Here is a 22,726-nt window from a genome sequence, read left to right as displayed (position 1 = left end):
TAATTACTGTGCGATCATCAACAGAAAATATCCTTGCAAAATAAAATGTGTTAAGTTCTAAAATGATACACAGTAAGGACTAAATATGTGTTACTGAGCTCTATTCAACCATTGCCCTTGTCATTCATAAGCTGTGATCATCAGTCTACAAATATTTAGTATGGATGGCAGCCTGCATAGGCCTGTGTGCTTTGTTGATTTATAACTATAGACATAGAAAGCAATCAACAAACCAAGCCAGGGGTTGTCAACCTTTATCTACAAAGCCCAGAATGATCACAACTGGCTTTGTACACCATGATAGTTCCATTACAACTCCCAAACTCTCCTCTTAAACTAGAAAAGCCATTAATGTGTGTAATGAATGGGCAAGGCTGTGTTCCAATACATTTTTACTGCTAAAAACAGTTGATGTGTCACGTCTGGCTTATGTGATATCACTGGAAATCTCTATTCTAAACATCTGCAAATATTAGCAATCATTAGCCATAAGTTTCAAAATTCTGGCAGGAGACTTGGCAGAGTTCATTGATTTGCATGAAGTATTTTCCTTTTAAAAAAGGTTTATTGATGTGTGTGTGTTTGCGTATGTGTGTGCGTTATGTGTTTATGAGTGCAGCACCCAAGGAAGCCAAAAGGGGATGTCCAATCCCTTGAGCTTGGAGTTACAGCCCAGTGTAGGTGCTAGAAACTGAATTCTAGTCCTCTGGTAGAGTTGTAAGGGCTTTTCCCTGCTGTGCTGACTCTTTGGTTACAATATCATGAAGCGTTTTCTAATACATAAATATCATAGAAAATAGTGTGCACCAGACTTCAATATGTTGAGCTGTGTGGATGTTGTTTATGACTTTCTGAAGAAGCCTTAACTCTCCAGAGCATCTCTGGACTTCCATCCCATGCCTGTCCCATGGAGTGGGTAATCACAGCTTTTGTCTATAGGACAGACCAGGATCCAGACTGTCAGGAGGGATCAATTGCTCAGGGTGCTGTCAAGCATGGCCTTCTGACCCCATGTCTGCTGAGATCAGACCAAGATGTATTCTGTAAAAACTCTGGGACTTGGGGCATTGTTTGGTGAGCAGGTGTCACCTGGAAATAGGAAAATGTTACAAGAAAAGGTCTTGCAAATTGTGCTCAAGGAATGTCAACAGCTTGCTTTTTTGCTCCATTGTTGTAGTGACAACCCTGACATTTCAAGTCACAGCTCTGTGAGTTATAAGCCTAATAGGTAGCACAGAACAGACCAGACACCCTTGGGATGAAGAAATAACACATCACATTCAAACCCAAAGGGTGTCAGCACGAGCTAAGGACACAGAATTTTGAAGGGTACTGCCATTGTGAGACAAAAACCAGGGCTTCTACAGATGAAGGCTGAGCCCAAATAGCAGGTTCTAAACATGTCAGTTCTCCAGTATGGGAGCTAGGGATTACCACTCACCAAAGCTATGATGTTAATACCAATTGTCAACTTAGTAAAATATAGAATTACCTAGGGGGAAATGTCTCCCAGAGGTATTATGTAAATTGAGTTGTCTGAGGTAGGAAGATCTACCCTAAATAGACACCATGCTATTTCGTGTGGTGTGTGTGTGTGTGTGTGTGTGCATGTGTGTGTGTGTGTGTGTGCGCGCATGTGTGTGTACATCATGAAGTCAGTTTTCTCTTTCTGGTTTCTGGGCATTGAGCTCATGTCCTCAAGCTTGGCTGCAAGCACTTTGACCCACTGAGCCATTTCACCAGCCCTTACTTTGTAAGGGTGATAGCCATCCTGTTTTCTTCTCTTGCTTGTCTTTTGATCAGTGCTTCTCAACCTTCTTAATGCCCTGTAAAACAGTTCCTCGTGTTGTGGTGAACTACAACTCTAAAACTGCAACTCTATGCTACTTCATAACTGTAATTTTGCTACCATTACAAATTAGAATGTAAATATCTGATATGCAGGAGATGTGATGTATGACGTATGAAAGGGTCATTCACCCACCAAAAGGGCCGTGACTTACAGATTAAAAACCAGTGCTCTTGACCAGCTTCATGAGACCATCCTGTCATTGAACTCACTGGGGACTAACACCCACTTTTGATTCAATAGTGAATGGACTTTGGCATCTCAAAATAAATGTTCTGAGGTTTCAAGTCTGAGGAGAGATGAGAACATTATTAAGGTGGGTTTGTGAGGTAAGGTGGGTGGCGTGGGTGGCACGCAGTGGGATGCTGCAATCCTGTTATGCCGACTCAGCCACCTTCTCATACATATTTCAAAGCTATTACGGTGAATCAGTTATTTCAACAATTTTTGTCCAGTAATATTTCTCAAAGCAAACTCTATTAAGCCAAATTAAGTCATTGATCAGTTTTTTACACAGCATAGTAAAAGAGTTTCAAATTAGAAAGACCAGTTTTACTTCACTAAAATTATTTCCATAAGGATTCGTTGTGCTAAATAAAAATTTTATATCAATGATTTGATTCACCGATTGTTTATGTCAAATTAAATTCTTACTAAAGGTACTTCTGACTTGTGGGTTTGTTTAGAGTTGAGGGAGGATTCAGTCTACCAACATCAATTTTGTATTTTCTTTCTTTTTCTTTTTTCTTTTTCTTTTTTTTTTTTTTTTTGACAAGATTGTTGGGTTCTCATATCACTGTCTAGCTAACAATAAATTTCCCCTGGTTGGTTTTGGCTATTGTCATTTTATTTCATTCTCATCCTTTCTACTATGTCTAATTTTTCATAGGCTATCATAGTGATGTTCCGTGATGCCAGCAATATTTGATCGTTCAGTCAATTTTTCTTCCACAACTGCTTTTACAGTGTGTCATTTTACCCATTGCCTGTTTTATTTTGTCTGCGATATTCCTAGCAGCAATATTATGAATTGGATTCCAGACAGTGCTATATACTTATTTCTCAGAGCAAATACTATTAGGATGGCTGATTTTAAAGAGCAGCCCAAGAACCACAGCCAAAAGAACAAAGTCATCACATGTTGCTTTTGAACTCAGGAGCCAAAGACAGACAGACTTTAAGGAACTGGAAGCCTGGTGCAAACTTGGAGAAGGATAGGAATTCACTGTCTTATAGCTTCAAGACCATGTCCGAAAAGACCTCTTTTTTTATTTTTCCCTAAATATGGCAGCAATTTGAAGAATGCCAGTTGGTATTCAGCGCTTTACTAGTCTTCTGGTTTTACTTTGGACACCATCTCCCTACCCTGAGGAACATGCAAAGATCTCAGTGCCCTGATTTCTCTATTAGAGCAGACAGGCAACCTGCCTTAGGATGGAAGCTGTATTGATTTGACACAAAGAAAGTTGCCTTCCTAAATTATTATTTTTCCATTTTCTTGCTATATAAATTCAATTTTGTTTGAGGCAGCAACAGACTTGTAAAATAATTTTCTGTCTCCTTCCTGCTTCCCTTGCAGCTAGGATAAGCTATGAGACAAGTCTCTGACCTGTGCAATAAGTATCAAAATTCTTCTGGTAAGACTTCCTTTGTTGTAAAGAGAACAGTCATGGCTGGTTCTTCCTCCCCTTCTCCCAGGCTTACGGACATGATGTCTATCCTTCAGTTAGGTTACAAACACGAAGGCAAGTGTGAGGACCAAGTACAAAATTTAAAAAGGTGGAGTGAAAGATAGCAATAATTCAACTCCCATATGGCACCACTGAGCTGACAAGTGGCCCTGCAAGTCACCTATCCTAGGATTTCCTGGTGAGCAAGGAAACCAACATCTACCCAAGGAAGCTATTCACACTCAGGTGTGTTGCTTAATTGCAGCCAGATGTAGCCTGCCTGGAGCATGGCTGTGTTTGCTGACTCCATGAGCATATTTTCTTCCCATGTTGATGGAATTAAAGAAGCCAGTGCCTTGGGGAGGCAGATAATGGATTCTTTACAAAGATGCTCAGAAGGGAGAGTTTAGAAAGCATTCCTGAAACACAGGGAGCAGTCCCGGAGAGGACTTCTGCACACACACAGAACCAACAAAAGCAAGAAGATGTGAAGGAAATCTCCTGACAGTAGCACTCAAACAAACAGGTTCAAACCCACAGATCCTTGACTCGCCCTTGCTAAAGGTATCTCCCAGGCACAGAATTTTCTTCAGCCAATCAGCCGGCTCTGATTTTCTTTTGTTAATATTATCATTAGTTCAAAACCAGAGATAAACAACTTATCAGGTATGAAAAATGCCACCTCTGACAATCGGATTTACATCTGATTTTTTTAAAAAAAAATCAATTTACAAATTGATTTTTTAAACTCACATTACAACTTTAGGAAGTTTCTTCTAGAAGTCAGAAAAGCATGGTAAAGATTACAGAGGGTTTCCCAGAAGCACACTAGGCTTGCTGTAAATTCTGATCCCTAAAGTGTCACAGTGGCAAAGCGCTATTGATGAGATCCTGAGATTTACTTGGCATCATCTTTTCTGATGACTGAATATTGACAACTCAGCTTCATAAAACATAATCTGGGAGAGGCAGAGAAATAGCTTAACGTCCTTCATTATACTTCACCCCTTGGATCATGTGACCAATTCCAGGCATGTTAAACCAATAGTGAACCCCTATGATGAAGAAATCTCATACTGGGGGAGTTTGGGTCGTATCTGTCCCCAGATCAAAGCTCATAGAAGTCTCCAGCCATAGTTCTATGGAGTGTCCCTTCAAGCTGACATTTTTTCCAACACCAGTTTCAATTTTCATATTATGGGAAAGTAGCACAGAATAATAGAGTTGACAGAATTATGACAGGGCTGATGTGGCCTAAGTTTGGCTACTCACTGCCTCTGCTGGACCTGTTGGCAATTTCTCCGAGTCACAGTGTCCACATCTATAAAATGGAGGAGTGTGCTACCCCAGTGTGCAGGCGACAGCCAGGGCCCATCCAGCCTCATTCCTATCCTTATGGTCCACTTATTCGAATTCCACCACATCTTTCCGTATCCCTTGTGGCATGTCGCTATGTACATTGTCCCAGTTCCTTGTTGAAGTAGACAAGACATCCAACAATTATACATCAAAATCCCATTGGGCTTCTCTCTCAGGATATTTTAAGACCCAAGTAAGATACTGTGCTTGAAACTGCACTGCATACCAACATATTATGATTAATGCTTTTGTCATGAGAGAGTCTGAACTCATATAAATATCCAATTACTATATATTTAGTGGTGATATTTAGAGAGCCTGAAAGAATATCAGCTCCTGCTATGATTCTGAATCATCCTTATTAAGAATCAAGTTAATTGCTCCCAAACTTATTAGTCATTTCCCCATTAAAAAAAAAAAAAAAAACTTAACACAAATTGTTGAAAGGGAAGACAAAATTCAAAGCATCCCATCTGGCAGTAGACAGAAAACATTTTTTTCCCCTTTTGTCTGGCTTTCCCTCACATTTTTGTTGTTAAAATACTGAAAGCTTTTCTAATGAATATTGACCTTGCAGTTTAGGGATGCTTTCTGGACTTTTCCACACAGTTCTTAATTCTGTCCTTGTTTGTATGTACTGATGTTAAGATGAAATGTCAGCTCCATGGCTTTAATATGCTGATCTAGCTTTCATGTGTTTTTGGATCCCTAAACCATCCTCTTCTGGATTAGTTGTCCTCATGTTCACATGAGATTATGTTAGGATTTTGGGTTGGCTTGATCTTGTGTAGGTCTTGAGCCTGTAACCACAGCTACTATGAGTTCATGAGTGTGACAGCCATGTCACACCAAGAAGAAAGCATTTTAAGATCCATACAAGATGAAGCCAACTTAAATTCTTGTATTTGTGGGGGCAGTGGTTTCTAGGCCAACTTTTTATGATGAGCTACTTGGAGTTGGCAGCTGGAAGGGAGAGTCATTCTTTTTGGAGGGTGTTCCAATGATAGGTACCCTGTGCTCCAGTGGGCAGTTCCCCAGTTTCCAGTATTGACTAAAATTGTTAAGTTTTCAAAGACAAAGAAGTAGAGGAAGAGGAAGAAGTTGGGAAAGGGACATGCTCAGGGTGACAGGATAGGATTCAGAGATGAGAAAAGAGGGGTAGATATGATTTATGCTTCATTATATGTGTCTATGAAATTCTCAAGAATAAAGAAATTTATAGGTAAAGAAGTTAAGCAGCCAGGCATGGTGGTGCATGCCTGTAATCCCAACACGTGGAGAGGCAGAAGCAGGCGCATTTCTGTTCTACAAAGAGAGTCCAGGACAGCCAAGGCTACATAGAGAACTCCTGTCTCAAAAAAACTAAAAACCAAAAAGTTAACAAAAATACAAATAAAATTTAAGAAAAAAGACTTTTGGGGCATATGGAAGAATGGATGCATTTTGCATGGGTACTCATAAGCTAAATTCTATTCCTGACATAATGGCATTTGAAGGTAAAGCCTTTGGGATGGTATTAAATGAGGTCATGAAAATAAAACCCTCATGAAGGGATTAGTGTTTTTTTAGGGGGATTATGAGACCAGTATTCTCTATGCTGTGTGGTAATTTGGTATGAAGGCAACAGTCTGATAGTCAAACAGCAACAGCGGGCTCTCTCGAAGAAACTGACTACGGTGCTCAGGAAGGAAGGCATTAAGCCTTCGGATCCATCATTCCATCATCACAGTCTAACTAAGTATGACATCTTCTGCAAGTGTATTCCACTTAAAAGGTGCTTGTACACTTTCCTTCAACCTCCAGAAATATGGTCCTTGGTCTAGGCTGGTGGTGCTGCTCTATATTCCCAGCACCTGTGCCCCACCCCCTCAAGCCCCTGCATGCACCTGTTCATCACAGCTATGAGCCTTTGTTGAGTCTCCCCTTTGGTTCATATGACACAGGTCATGTTTGTCTCACCACCAGTCTATCTCCAACATCTTTGCTGCAGTTGATACAGGATAGGTGCCCAGTAAATACCAATTCAAATTACCAGCTTGTCTATCTTCTCTTGAGATGTGTTTTCTTATTTATATGTCTATGTTCGTGTGTTTAAATTTGAGGCCAGAGAGGGTGTTGGAGTTGGAGTTACAGGCAGTTACAAGCTGCCCCCTGTGGGTGTTGGTGCTGGAACCAAACTCTTGTCCTTCTGCAAGAGCAGCAAATTCTCTCAGCTGCTTAAATACCATAAGGACACTCTCTGTCTCCCAAGGCCACAATTTGCTTACGAGGACAGTCATATGAATTCCTAATCTTCTGCAAAAGATTCCTATACCATTCGCATGGTAAATCTTCTTCGTGGATTAAAACAAACTTCCTGCTATTATTGTTCTGAGGGACACATGTCATTGGTCTGCTTCGTGTAAGACAGGAATAGATTTTCATTTTAGTACAAGACTCAGAGCTGGTGTATGTGGACTACGGACTGGCTGTCTAAACTACCTGAATCTTAGTTTTCTCATTTAGGAAGAGGGCAAATGATAGGGTATGTATCACAGTTTTGTCACAGGATTGTATTAGTCCCTCTGTATGTGAAGTTTTCAAAAAGATCCCAGGTTTGCAAGAAAGCTTAAGAGACACATGGGGAAAAGAGAGAGCTGAACTTAACCCCTTCATTCATTCAGTAATTAGCTGAGTATTTCATATAAGAATGGAGGGAAGGGTAGAAAAAAATTAGCATTTCTGCCTATTCTTGTCAAACATGGGTATCTAAATTTGGTGGTAGGGGGGGATAATTTTTATTTTTTTTTTAGTCTATAGCCTTTGAATGATAGGACCATGCAGTTGGAAGCCCCTTAATCTGAGAGCTGTGGCTGATTTGAACCATCCTCAGAGTAAAGAAATCTGGGGCACAAAATGGAGGCCTCTTCCCCACTGAGGGTAATCCTACTGAGAGCACTTCATCATCTTGACACTTGATCCTCCATTTTGCAAAAGGCAGTGCCTCCTTGACCTTCGCCCATGCCACAGCACTGCCGTGGGATCTTAATGAGATAAAGATGATGAAGCACTTCAATTTCCTTAAGCAGGCACGAGGCAGATATGTCATTTTTATTAGTCCGAATCTGAAAGTGCTTTTAATGAGCATCTTAGACTCTGAAATGCGCTACTTAACTTTATCTGTTTGGCATTAACCAGTAGGCACTAAGCTTCATTGAAAATAAGGCTACAGGGTGAGATTTTTCTCATTTAGAAATGTATATGCCAAAGCTATGGAAGTTTCCTTTGTCTTCATAAGCCATGAATCATCTAAATAGATGGTGATGTGTTTTGTACAATAGTATATATCCATTAAAGTCATATTCCCCAAAGCAATATAATGAATACAAGGAAATCCTCATGATGTATTATTGATGTAATTTATTTGTATGTGTTTGCCTGCATGCCAATTGCTAGCCAATCTCATATTCATGATGTCTGCTTAGGAATGAGTGTGCAAGGAAAACAGTGGACACAAACACATCTCAAACAGAAAAGCAGTAAGCTCTTCTTTGGTTTTTTATTTGTCTGTTTGTTTTGTGTTTAGACAGGGTCTCTCTAGCGGCAATGGCTGGCCTGGACCTCATTACATAGATCAGGCTTGCTTTAAACTCACAGAGATTCCCACTGACTCTGCCTCCCAGGTGCTGGGATTTAGAGGTGTGCACACCATGCCTGGCTAAAAACTAGCACATTCTTTGATTGAATTGTATGCCAGATTTGTGGCAGATACTTTAAATAAGATGATTGTTCACATCAAATTCTGCATTTGGTGGGAGTCATGTTTCTACTTAATCACACAAAGGTACATTTTTGCTACTACTATTATTATTCTGTTGTAGCAGTTGACAACCCCACTGTTACACGTAAGATCTAAACTCCTGCTCACATACCTAACAAGCAACACTCACATGGCTATAAAGAAACTGGGCAAGTGGGAGGAGAAGAAGAAAGTGATGTGACGACGAGATACGTGTGTCTGTATCCTTAGGGCTCTTGGCCTGACAAAAAGATCAGCCAGGGCCAGGCAGGTGACTAAAACCGAACAAAATCCCATAGTCCCACTGGCTTACTCAGAAAAGGACACAGCTGAGAATGGTGTGTCAATTATGCTTTTAACTCTGCTGCTGTGGGCCACTAAAGCACACCTATATGAGCAGTCTCTACAGGTTTTCATTCACCCGTTCATTCATTCACTCATTCATTCATTCACTTGCTCATTCATTCATTTTTCTGTGTTTATGTTCATGTGTGAGGGCATGTGCACTATAACACACACGTGGAGGTCAGAGTGCATCTTTATTCTGGCTTTCCACCCTTACGTGGGTTCTGGTGACTGACCTCCAGTTTCCATGCTTGTATAGGAAAACCTGTTGAGGTATCCCATGTCCAGAATTCAAACTTGGTGTTGCTCATCTCAAGTATGGAGGGTACGAGTTTGACTTCAGCCAACCCAAAAATGAACATGCAAATAAACAAATAAAGACAAGCAAACTATTTTTCGTTCTTTGAGGAACAAAACAAAATCTAGCTTTTCTGTAACACTTCATTCATAATGTCCTGGATATAATTCAAGGTTTACTTGACATTAGAAAACAAATGGGAAAGCTTAAAAAGAAATTCATATCCTTATTTTTTTTATGAATTTACTCAAGGCAAGGTCTCACAATATAGCCCTGGCTGGCCTGGAACTCCCTAGGTAAAGCAGACTGGCCCTGAAGTCACAGAGATCTGCCCGCCTCTGGCTTCAGACACTAGGACTAAAGGTGTTCAACACCAAGCCCAGCTGAAACTGTAGCCTTTAATGGCTTCTGCTGCAGAGGAGGAACACCAGTGTCTTTGGATCCTGAGGAGCCAGGAACAGAAGAGAAGTGTCAACTGCAGTAAGCACAATGTGGTAATTAACAATAATTAGAAGAAATCAGTGGACTGGAAAACAGTAGTGAAAACAAAAGTAAAAGCCATTTATTTGGAAAATACCAATAAAACCAATCAAGGTTGGTGAACTCCTAGTTAGACCAATGGAGATGAGAAGTATAAGAAATAAGGCAGGGCCTGTCTACACAGTCCTGCATCAAAACAGTGAGGTCAAATCACAAATGACATATGCCAAAAAATGGAATAGCATAAAGCCAAAAGTTTCCCTTAAAGTTAAATTTTAACAAACAGCTACTGTATGAAACATGTAATAACCCAACATCTACAGAGGCTACATTTGTTTAAACAAAACTTCATAAACCTTCTTGCAAATGATGGCAGTGAGTTTACAGATCAAGCGGAGTTTCATACATGAAACCTACAGCCATGTGCGGGATGAATAAAAGCAAGCTTCTTTATTCTCTTTAAGCACAAGGGAAAGGATTACCACCCAGTTTGTTTTAGAAGGGCATGGTACCTCTGACACCAAAACCTGACAAAACATTGTGACAGGGAAATTATGAAACAATGTCTTAATCAACACAAAATCCATAATAAAATAATAGCTAGTTGATTCCATCAGTATGTAAAATACAGCAAAACAGGTTTTTTATTTTATTTTTTGTTTTTCAGGAACATGGGCCTGAGTTACTACTCAAAATGTCATCAACAGACTCTGCTACTTAAAAGAAATAAAACATTAAAAAGAATGCACGGGGCCTGAGAGATGGTTCAGTGGTTAAGAGCAGTGGATGCTTTTCCAGAGGGCCCATTTAGGGTCTTAGCACCCATGTCAAGGGGTCCACAACCACAGTAACACCAGCCACTGGGGACCCGGCACCCTCTTCTGGCCTCTTTAGGTACTGCACTCACATACAGAGACCCACACACAGACACATACACCATCAGTAAAAATAAATGTATACATATAATAGTAAATCTACAATTATTTCAAAAAATCTGAGAAAACTGGTAAAATTGAGCTGACTTACGATAAATAAAACACTATAACAACAGAGAATAGAAGGGATTCCATTACTACAGGGAATATCTCTGAGCTAATGATAGCTACCAGACAGTATTAGTGAGATATTGCAAAATTTGCCTCTAATCTCAGAAAAAAAAAATCTCAGGCAAGGGTACTCACTCATCACATCCTTTCAGCCCTGCACTGGAGGCAGCAAAGTCACCCCTCCCGAATTACCAATGAGAAGGAGGACTGTCGTGATTCCATGCTGGTACAGAAGCTGAAAGTCCTCAGTAATCCACATCAGGGCTCCAGATCACATAAGCAAAGCCAGCAGAGTGAGGGTAACTTCAGGCACAGGGAGCTGTCTTAGCTCATACACTATTCCTGCAGAGGACACGAGCTCTGTTCCTAGCACCCATGTCCAGCAGCTCACAACTGTTCGTAACTCCAGCTGCAGGGGATTCTAGGCCCTCATGGGCATGTACCCACACACAGACATACATAAATTAAAGATAAATCTTGTGAAAACAGAATCAGCAACTTCTATATCCTAACAGCACATACTTTGAAATTAAAGTTCAAGAAATAATTTAATTACAGTAGTGTCTAAAGTGTAAGATTCTTCAGAAAGAAATGTTACAAAAGATATTCAAGATTGTTGTGTTAAAAATAAGGTCAGTACTGAAGAAAATTAAAGAAACATACAGAGACAGCCAAGTCTACCATATTTATGATCTCAGTATTACACGTGTTGGTTTTCTCTATAATTTCCCATGGACTTACATAATGCAGATCATAGTGCAGCAGGCTCTCTGGAGAGGCTGGCGAGCTAATGCTCCAGGTCAGGTGAAAATGTGAAGGATACTCCCAGGAAGTGAGAAGACAGCATGGAGTTTGCCACACGTGTGCAAGGCTCTCAGTTTAATCCCTTGCATCCATGTGTAAAGTAGTTGGTACTTGTAATCTCAGCACTCTAGAGGTGGAAGCAGACAGTTCCCTGTGGCTCGTCAGCCCAGTCTACTAAGTGAGCGCCATGCCAGGGAGAGACCTGGCCTCAAAGAAGAAAGTGGATGGCGCTTGAACAATTACAGCTGAAGTTTATCACCGGCTTCCACTTGCATGCACATACACCTGTACATGCATGTACATTCATGTGCATGCACACACCACACACACATACATACTACATACCACATACATGCACATGCGCACACACACATACACACACTCCACACACATACCACAGTAATAGCCATATGGATATGGAGAAAGAAGAAAGTTGAAAGATCTGCTCTCGCCTGAAGGCTTATCAGTCATCAGAAGTGCATAGGGACCCATAAGAGCTCCATGGAGCAGAATACATAGCCTAGCAACAGTCTTGGCATGTGGCCAAATGGCTGTCCACAAAGTACCAAGCTAAGTCAATGAAGGAAACAAATGGTCTTTTCTTTTTAAAATAAATAATGCTGAAAAACTAGATAGATAGATAGATAGATAGATAGATAGATAGATAGATAGATAGATAGATAGACAGACAGACAGACAGGAGAAATAAAATGAACCTCAGTGTTTATCTCAGAAAGCTCAAAGCAGGTATGTCTAAATAAATAAAAAATAATTCTAAATGTAAATATTAAATCATGCAGTTAGTCTTACATCGATTGATTGCATGTATGTGTGTGTATACACATGACATGGTGTGGCGATCATGTGTGGAGATCAGAGGACATCTACTAGGGGACCCACATGAAGCCTGAGCTGCCCATCTGCCACGTCTGTGTAGGGGCTGTAGGTCCAGTCTATGCACAGTCCTAACTTTATGCCTGGCAACATTCATAATAAAATCCAGGAAGCAAGATTGTTGAGAAACTCTTTTGTTTTTTATTTTCTGAGACAGCATTCACTAGACAGTTCAGATTGACCTCTTAAGTCATGATTCTCCCGCCTCAGAACCCTAAGTGCAGGGATTATAGGCAGGCGCCACCTCATCCAGCTGGAAATTCCTTTTTTTGAATGGCCAGGTTCATTCTCTGATGCTGTGAAATAGGTCTGTGTCTAGCTATGGACCCACCAGGCCTGTTGTGACATTCCCATCTTCACAACTCTAAATGAACAAGGCCTGGCACCAGGCGCCCATCTGTAACAGTCACACTGGAGTCAGGGTAAACGCTTTAGTCATTTCCAGGACATAGGCAGAACATTTGGGAGATGTGGCTCCTCATTTTCCTTTTGGAATATTATCAAACAGTTCTCAAAAGCTCTTTGTGCCAGAGGAGAAAAGTCTGGCAATACCATCATGCTGAGTTTGATGTCCATATGGACCACTTGGTCTTGTCATAGCTCCTACGTGCTATTTTCTCCTTCCAGTTTTATGTTCACCAGGCAGGATGTCTGGAAGGAACAGGCCAGAATCGTGAGCTCTGCCTCTTGTTAGCTGCCTGCCACTTTGCGGACATCCCTTCACTCACCGTCTTTCCCTCTCTCCCATGGTTTGGTGACCCCGACTGCAACAGATACAAACTAGCTTTCTTCTGCAGGTCCGGGTTTGGTTTCTGCAACAATTCTGTCCACGGGAAGATTCAACATCAAGGATATGTAACTGGTCTGGCTTCTAGCACATATGTTTCCAGAGCGAATTCATACCTGTTCAGCATGAATCAGTGTTCACATCTCCCCGGGAGAAGATGCACAGCAATATACAGATGCTGATTCTCTCTCTCTCTTTGTGTGTGTCTGTTTTGCATTGTGCTGTATTATTTTGTTGTGTTAAGCACATCATTTAATATAAGCTGTATTATCATATTTAAATTATTGTGGGGAGCTATGATGGAGAGCTAATCCACTCAGAATTCATTTGTAACCAAATACACCACCATTTTCTCCTTTTTATTTGTATAAGATCGGTTTAATCACTCTGCATGAATGCAACCTGTATCAGAGGACTCTGGAAACTCTGGGATGTCACCAGGTCATTTTAGGGAGGAAGATGTGGGGACTGTTCCTTCACCTTCTGGGTGATTGCCTGGCCAAGCTTCATGATGGGAAATTACATATTGCCTGATTAAACACATAAAAGTCAAGGCTCCAACACTGCCTAATGCCAAAGGGAAAAGATGCTGTACTTAAGACACATTGCCTACACACACCTCAAAGAGAACCCATGTTACGGCACTAAACACCAAAGTTGTTTCTGACCTGTACAAGCAGACAAGTTAAACTTGAACCCCAGGCTGCAAGGGTTCCTCAGCCTGTCAGTCGAGCTTTGTTATGTCTCCCTCTGGATAGCAACCGTGCCTTGTGCCTTGAACTGATGAGCTGCTCACTCACTGGACCCAAACCTAGCGCTCAGATTTGAGTACTGTGACCAAGGAGTGTATCTTTCAGATCTCAGGCATGGAGACTCCTCTCTGAAAGGCCATAGTATCTTAAAAACGCTGGATTTCAGTATAACGGATGGAAAAAAAAAAAAAAAACCTTTGAGCCTAGGAAATGTTGAGAAACATTGGGCGGTTGCCTTTTGACGACTCAGCTTGAATCCAGAAGGTCTTGGAATGCAGACTCACAAGAAGGCAGGTGAGGCATTCTAACAGCAGAGGAAGATGCAGATAAGTCTTTCAGATCACTAGACTACAGCTGGCCTGTCACACAGCTGGTCAGAGAAAAACACACATCGAGAATCCAGGTGTTTGTGGTCCCATTACACAGACACACAGATAGCTCTGCTCCCCCCCCCTCCCCCCCAGGACATTCTTCCAGCTGGCTGCGGGGAGAACAGCTGCTTCTGCGGATTTCCTGTAGAAAGCGTTCCTCCAAGGAAAACAGAATTGTGTTCAGAGTTTGCAAGCATAGGCTCCTATTAAATTGTACATGCTAGGGGCTGGAGAGATGGCTCAGCTGTTAGGAGTGCTCGCTGCTCTTGGGTTCCATAACCTACACCCACATGGTGGCTGAGGACCATCTGTAACTCCAGCTCTCATCGATCTCTGCGGGTACTCTATGCATATGTGCATTCAAACACTCATACACATATTTTAATTAAGAAGTGCACATTCCAGGCATATACATTTTTTTCGCCCAGAACAATACAGAAGCACATCATCAGCTTGGCTATCATTATTGGACTCATTCAATTATTTCAAGTAGCTTTGATGTACGTTGGACATGAAGAATTTTATCATCAGTGTATTTTATGAACAAAGAATACACATCAAGAGTTTTCAAAGACAGTGGAATGTGCAAATTGCAATGCATTATAAAGTACATGCAGAATTCTAAAAAAACATAAGGCACAAAAATGAACTAAATTTCTAATTCCCTGAGCTGAATGCATAATGAAGTAATCATATTTGCCTGCTTTGGACAACTATTGGGTGGAATTACATATATTGTTTGACTGGTTTTGCTTGTTTCTGTTTAGTGTTTTAAATACCAACACATTTTTTTTTAATTGAACCTAAATTATACATTTTTTTAACTCGGCCTAAATTGTATTTCTCCTGGTTCAGATAGATGGACAGATAGATGGAGAAGATAAATTCATAAGATGAATATTAAGTGATTTATAATCTATGTAAAAATTAATATGTATAACCTCATATGGATATATCACTTCAGAAGTCTCTCATGCGCACACATCTTCTCAAATTAATTATATATGCACCTATACATGCTGCATATTTTAAAGATTTATTTTTATTTTTACTTATGTGTATATGTGAGTGTTGGGGGTGGGAGTATGTGAATAAGTGGATCCAGATGCTGGCAGAGGCCAGAGGTGTTAGATCCCCCACAGCTGGGGTTATAGGCAGTTGTGAGCTTTCTTTCCGACAGGAGTGCTGGGAAAGGAACTTGAATCCTCTGCAAGAGCAGCAAGTGTTTTTATCTTCTGAGTCATCTCTGCAGCCCCAATGTTTGGTTAAACATTTAGCATGGTCGTCTCATGTGATATTATTTTTCTAAGTTTATGACCCAAAACTATGGCTGACAAGCCTAGAATGTTTGTACCTGAAACCTGGTTTCCTGAGATAATAGTTTCCCAGCTTGTAGGAATAGAAGCTGTGACTCCCTACAGTGAGAGTCTTCTTTCTCTCTTACGGGAGCATTATTGTCACCATGAAGGCCGCAGCTGCTCTCCTCGGCCTCCAAGTACAAATGGCTAGTGCTCTGGCCAAGAGTTGGGCGGAACCACAGAGAACAGCAGCATCGTCATTCCAGTGACATTGTCCACAGGAAGAGGTGGCCTCAGCAAATTTTTTATCTTCCTCCCTTCATCTCTAGTCTCCTTTTCCTGAGAAAAGGACCCCATGGAAGCACATTCCTTGCAACACTGGGTGTGGATTACAGAAAACAAAGTTAGTAGTATCTTGCCCTGCTGTCTGGAATACACCACACTCTCAACCTACCCTGGTTGCTGTAACTAAGGTTGCTAATATTTGGACTACCTCTTCTGAGCATGTCCAGAGCTAGACTTTCCTGTCCTCTTTGCAATTATATAGGGCTGTGTCACCTTTAGGACCAAAGGACATCAGTAAGAAATATTATCACTCCTTGGAAAACATTTACTGGGAAGGCAAATATCTGGAATGTTCTCTTTTTATGGCATGGACAATGCTGGCACATCACCTCAAGATATTAGATGGGTCTGATGACTCATGTTTGTAATTTCAGCACTCTGAAGCCTGAGGCAAGAGGATGGTTACAAGTTCAAGACCAGCCTGAGCTCCACAGTGAGACTCTGTTTCAAAACACACACACACACACACACACACACACACACACACACACACACACACACACCCCAGATATTGTTGCCATGGCCTAGTGTTGCAGACTGTGTAGAACATAATTCCCTTCAGCCTGCATTGATAATGTATCATGAACAATAAATAAATAAAAAGGTATTGTTAAGGTTAACGAATATTTAAGGAGATGTTTGTCACAGCAGCATAACTCAACCCATTGTGACTCAAAATACCGTTGTTCAAGACAATGCCTTTGCTGAACCAGGTTTTAAGGTTTGCATTTCCAAGGGTCTATGGCTCAGGGTTTCACAGATAAAAATAAACAATCTGGCCACTTTATCAAGAGCAGTCGTAAGTCAGTCATCACCTGGTGTTCAGGGAGAATCTCGTCTCTGTCCAACCCAAGTAATGCATCTATTCCTAGTGTGACCACTAAGACTTTCCTCTCTGAGGAAGTTTATTCTTTCAGCTATGTTTGCTTGGCTGAAAGAACTTTCTCTTCTATAACAGTTTTTTTATGATCAAGATCCTTTTTATAATACTGCATGGAGGCTATTAAAAAGACCGGAAACTACAGGTCATAAAGATGTCAACAGTGAAGCACTCATTTCTCTGCAGGTTGAGAAATAAAAATCAATATCTGTTAATCTACTCTTCAAGAACAGAGGGAGACAGAGAGAAAGTTCAGTATATATGTTGGTAATCTTTAGTCCAAGTTCATGAGTTCATTGTTGTTGATGGCTAGATGGGACCCCAAAGGTCATCATAACTATCACTGACTGTCCATATTATGACCATAAGAGTGGCTCATGCCTATATATTTAGATACAGAGACAGAAGGATTATATATTTCTAACAATACATTTTAAGAGATAATTAATGATTTTACAGCTTTTCAGGAGCCAAGAAAGCTAAAATTTGTTATGGCAAGAACAGCATTTCTTAATAAAAACTCCAAGAAGCAAGGGATTCCAGAGCAGCCAGTGTGATATTTTAGGTAAAAACAAGTTGTCTTTTTTTTTTTTTCCATCAAGATCCTTGAAGGAAAAAATTGAAATTGCCCTAAAAATTTTTGGAGAATTTTCAAGTGGGATGGGCTCATATTTCTTTTTCTTTTTTTTCATGTCTTATCTGGTCTGAAACAAGTGCATTGATTTCAGATTGGTGCCTGGAACTCAAGAGAGACATACTAGATCAACGGTTAGTGCAAAAGCTTTGTATTCCTCCAAGAGATAATTGCTTGCAGCTTGCCTACATGAGACCCAACAATCAGCCCCACAGTCCAGGAACTGTGTAGACCAGCCTCTGTAAACTGAACGGGGTTCTCAGTGGATCCAATGGCTATCATGAGCATTTGGAGTGAGCTGATAAGGGTGCAATGGTCCCATGTCAGGAAGAAATAGGGCAGTGGGCCTGGAAAGCAGGTAGTCTCTCTGAGCGATGGCACAGACAAGACGATAAGATTCTAGGGGCAGGTTTCCTGGGCTGAATTCTTACACTGAAATGTAGTATTGGACCTTACTGTACAGTGCCTTAACCTCTCTATGCTTCAGGTCTTTCCTTCAAAATCATAATGGGAACAGTGCTTTCTAACAAATGGGGCTATATTTACAAAGCATGCAACAATAAAAGTGTGTTGAGTGTGTGTGTGTGTGAGAGAGAGAGAGACAGAGTGAGAGAGAGTGAGAAAGAGACAGAGAGAGACAGAGAAAGAGAGAGAGGGGCAGAGAGAGAGAGAGAGTGCCTTAGATGTCCTTCTTCCTCTTGAGTCCATCCACTTTATGTTTGAGTCAGGGTCTCTCTCTGAACTCAGAGCTCTCCAACTGGCCTGGGCTGGGTGGCTCATAAGCCCTAGGGGTCTTCCTATCTTCACCTTCCCAATTGAATCACAGCCATGTATTAGGCCTTCTTACATGGATTCTGGGGATTAAACTCAGGCCCTGTGCTGACTACACAGCATCATCATAGTTGTAAACTGAATCTATTATTTGGAAGTCCAAAATTCCTCTTCAGCATCGCTGTTGTAGTGGAGGGCCTCAAATGTGAATTAGGTCCCGCGGATAAATGCAAGTGGCCTTATCTGAATGAGTTGAGACTACTTACGACCCTCCTTAAGGCTGCGGATGTTCTTCAGACTTAGGTATCCAGACACTAAGCTGCCAGGCTGGGGAGTGGGGAAGACTGCCTTGGGACAACCCAAGCGTAAGAGTCTGCAGTGAAAACAGCAGTGGGTGGCGGCCATGGGTCATGGTGCAAAGGAGCATGATTCCTTTGGAAAGTTTAGAAGATGGGCAGAGACAGAAGACCCAAGTGGCATGTAGGGATGAGGCAGGGAAAAGTGGTAATCACAGAGGACACAGACCGCGCACTTTGTGAGCCTGCCTGCATTTATCTAACACAGTCCAAACCTTCCTAAAACTGCCTGCCGGGCTCTTCCTACAGAGGAATAAATGTTTTAGGAATAATATCTAAGATGGAGCCCACAGTGCAGTCTCAATGGGTCATTGCTGAGTCATGACAATTGCAGGCCCACTGGCTCCGAAAGCTGAGTCTCTAGGGAATTAGTATGTGAGAGTTCTTCTGTGGAATGTCCTCACATTTTGGCTTGCTCAGGTGATATTTGCCAGAATGTTACAGTATCACTGGGTGTCGTACCCCTTATTGTACAGGCCTATGAAGCTCTGTTCCTGAGATCAGAGTTAGAATCATTATGTGTTTGAGTTGGTCAATTTCATGTGCAGAGTGTGGATGAAGGTCATCACAGCATATTGTAGGGTTTATTCTGCACACACGGTCTGTCTCTCTTGTATCTGACTTATTTCACTTAGCTCTCTGACTCCAGTTCCATTCATTTTCCTGAAAATGTTGCAGTTTAATTCTTCATGGACACATCAAATTCCAGTGTGTGCATGTACCAGCCTCTCCCCATCCATTCATGTGCTGGTGGACACCTAGGCTCCCTTTATTCCCTGGTATTGCAAATAGGATAGCAGCTATGACATGGGTGTGCATGTAGGTCGACTCAGAATACTGCAGGCATGCAACCATGAATGGGATGGCTGGTCACATGGTTGTTATAGTTTCAGCTTTCTAGAGAAACCTCCATACGAGTTTCCATGGTTACATTCCCGCCAGCAGTGAATGAGCCTTCTTAAGACGAGAGTTAGGCCCTCAGTTAGTCAATGCTTACATTGGCTGGAGCACTGGAACTTAGAGAATATAACTGTACCTTGGGAAGGTGGCAGCAACTATAATTCAACCCATGAGTCCACCTTGGGTACCCTTTTCTCAATGCCTTAAGCTGTTAACTTTGGCAAAGGCCTTTATTTTGCTATTTTGTAGCTGTATCTTCCATAAAATGCTTGTGGCATCTCTTACAGGGTAGCTGGGAAGAGTCTATGAGGTAATGGCTGCACTGGTATCCATGGTAACCATAGCATGTAGAGCCAAGCCTCCAGTGCCCAGGCTATAGACATAAAGTCTTAGGTTCTCTTTGAAGATTCCAGTAAGGGGAAAAAAAGTGATGGGATGGAGGAGGGTGGACATGAGATTTAAGACAGTATCCAGGGACCAAGGAAGGACAGTGATGTGCAGCACAGACAGAGAAGAGCTGGCCAGCACAGACTGCAGTTCCATTTTTTTCCAATGAAAGTCTTTCTTTATTATGTCCTGTTTTAATATATTTCCCTGACATACTTTTTATTCAGTCATCTTTCTCTGAATATAATACATCAACAACACTAGATATAACATGGGGTGTGGGTTCTATTTATATTGTCTCCAATGTTCAATTTCAGTCAGGTTCTTGTGTCATTAATCTTTGTTTGTTTAAGTTGTAAAATGGTAATATTTTCAAATTGTAACAGAAAATCATTTTTAAGGCTATGGTGGCCTGCGTTCTTCCGTTCTTCCATTAAGTATCAAGCTCATCTCAAATTGGGTTAATCTCTTCATGTGCAAGCTATCATTTCATACTTGTAGCAACTGGATTTGAAAGGTTCCCCTTTTACAGACTGGGAAACTGAGGCCCAAAAGGCTTTAATACCCTACCTGAGTTCTCAGTAGGAGGAGACCACAGATGTTTTTCCTCTATTCTGGGCCTGTGCCCCTAACCACTGTTCTGTTTAGTGTCTCCATGCAATTAACAGAGATCCCTAAGGCCAGAACATTCCCTGATTTGTCATTGTAAGATCTGGTGGGAAGTGGGTGGAGGTTCCTCAAAATAAGAAAAGAAAGATGTGTTTAGTAAAGATGGCACCAAAGGAAGTGGAACTCGCCTCCCTGTTCAAAGGTGTTAGCACATGTAAAAATGGCTGGGTCTCAGCAGTCAGAGACTGGGAAGTAGGATGCTATTTGGCAAGACCCATTCTGAAAGTAGGAGGACCTGCTACCAAGGCAGATCCTGCCAGCGTTTGCAGATGAAGACAGAATTCAGTCACTGGAGAAGGGTGAGGAGGCATTCATAGCCCGGGGCATTCAGACCCTCCATTTCTTACAGGCTGCCCATTCCACAAAAGATGGAGCACAGCACAAAATGTGCTGACCATGTGGTCACCGAGTGACCCGTCTCTGTGATAGTAATTTCTCTTGGTAAATTAATGGATTGACTTCATGTTGGGCGAGAACTTGCTGATAATTTGGATCTTGTGCATCTCTGCATGGGGTCATCATTTTTCTTTTTCAAATTATTAGGTCGGCTTCATCTAGGGAGGAGAAATGCTGATCACATGGTCTTGGAGATTTCCAGTCCTGGTCACACTCATTTCTTCTTTTGCAAATTAATAAATTGGCAATGCTGATTTATAATCCCTTTGGTGAGTTATCAGCCCCAGGAGACCATTCTTTGGGGGTCACTAATCTTGGGAAGTCCTTGGTGTGAAGGCTTTCCAGCTTGACTGTGTTTTAGAACTTTATGTAATATTATCACTCAAAGTCCTAAATATTGGGTTTGCTCTCCGCTACCTGAAGGCTAACAATGCTATAAACTGAAGCTCTCTATGCCAGAAAGCCTCTTAGCCCCATGCACATTGGCGTGGTTAATGATGCTACAGCCTATCCATTGGTTTAGGAAAACTCAGCATCAAAAAAAAAGCTTAGAAAAAGAATCAAAGTCCTGTATACAGGTGTCTCAAATTCAAACTTCATGTCTAGTTTTAGAAGGACCTTTAAGCTGTCTTGTCTTATGACTTCTCAATAAGAACTCACAATATAATCTGTGAGTATTTTATGTTATAGTGGTGCTACGTAAGACATTTTAGAGGAGCCAAGTTTTACACTAACACATAGTGGAGAGGTGGTTGTTTTATCCTTGGATTGCAACCAAGCTGAAGTTCTTCCTAAATGAAGACAGTGTGAGTTCTTATTTTTACATCCCAAAGGCAGTTGGCACTTACTTCATGGAGGTGTGGCACGGTCCACCAGACAGGGAAGGATGGATGAGAGTTGCCGGCTGTAAAGCTTTTGTAACCGTCCTTTTCATCCAAAGGGAATAGGGAGGGGAGGCAGAAGACATCAGAAATTCAAAGATTCACTGCCTGGACTTCATACATTTTTTTTTCCCTGTGTTTTTTTTGCGGGAGGTTCCTCATTCCATCTTACCTGTCTTCACTCATTCAGTGCCATGGCTGCGTTGTCTACTCCCCCAGGATTTGCCCATTTCTTCTTGGATTTCCTTCTACCCCTCAAGCTTCTGCTGCCCTCTGCCTCTGCATGCTGGGATGCCTCTGTGTGAACCTTGGGTCTTTCTCTCTATACAGCATCAGGATCTTTGTCACCACGAGACATGTGTAGCCTTGGAGTGATGGAAATCTGGCCAATTCCAATTGTTAAGTGGACAAATCTATGGGATCTATAATTTAATATGAAAAAAAAGGAATGAAAATACCTAGGTGCTTACACATTAAATGACAGAATGGCAACTTCATGAGACATAAAGTTGTGTGGATATTACTAACATTACCTTTTCGAGCCCCAGGAAATTTAAATATGCATATGAGGCAACTCTGATTTTTGTCAGAAAATGGTGAAATAAACCCTCTCTATAAATGACCTCAGAAATCATCATGTAACTTCGTGTATTGATGAATCTGATGGGTTTATTTATAACTCTGGATTCCAGACCATATATGAGTCATATGTCTGACTTTTTATATCATCTCTTACAAACGTTTTCATGCTTAGCCTGATCAGATTTTGATTCTGT

General features: G+C 41.3%; 1 protein-coding gene across 1 annotated transcript in view; it reads right to left on the bottom strand.

Moving 5' to 3' along the window:
* The window catches only part of Cdh13 (cadherin 13), an 847,250-nt gene that overhangs the window by 418,591 nt on the left and 405,933 nt on the right, over positions 1-22,726 (bottom strand). The window lies entirely within an intron of this gene.

This window comes from Psammomys obesus, unplaced genomic scaffold, assembly GCF_907164565.1.
Source record: "Psammomys obesus unplaced genomic scaffold, mPsaObe1.curated_primary_1811, whole genome shotgun sequence".
Classification (NCBI taxonomy): Eukaryota; Metazoa; Chordata; class Mammalia; order Rodentia; family Muridae; genus Psammomys; species Psammomys obesus.
Note: the sequence above shows the minus strand (reverse complement) of the source record. Positions and strands in the feature narration are given on the sequence as shown.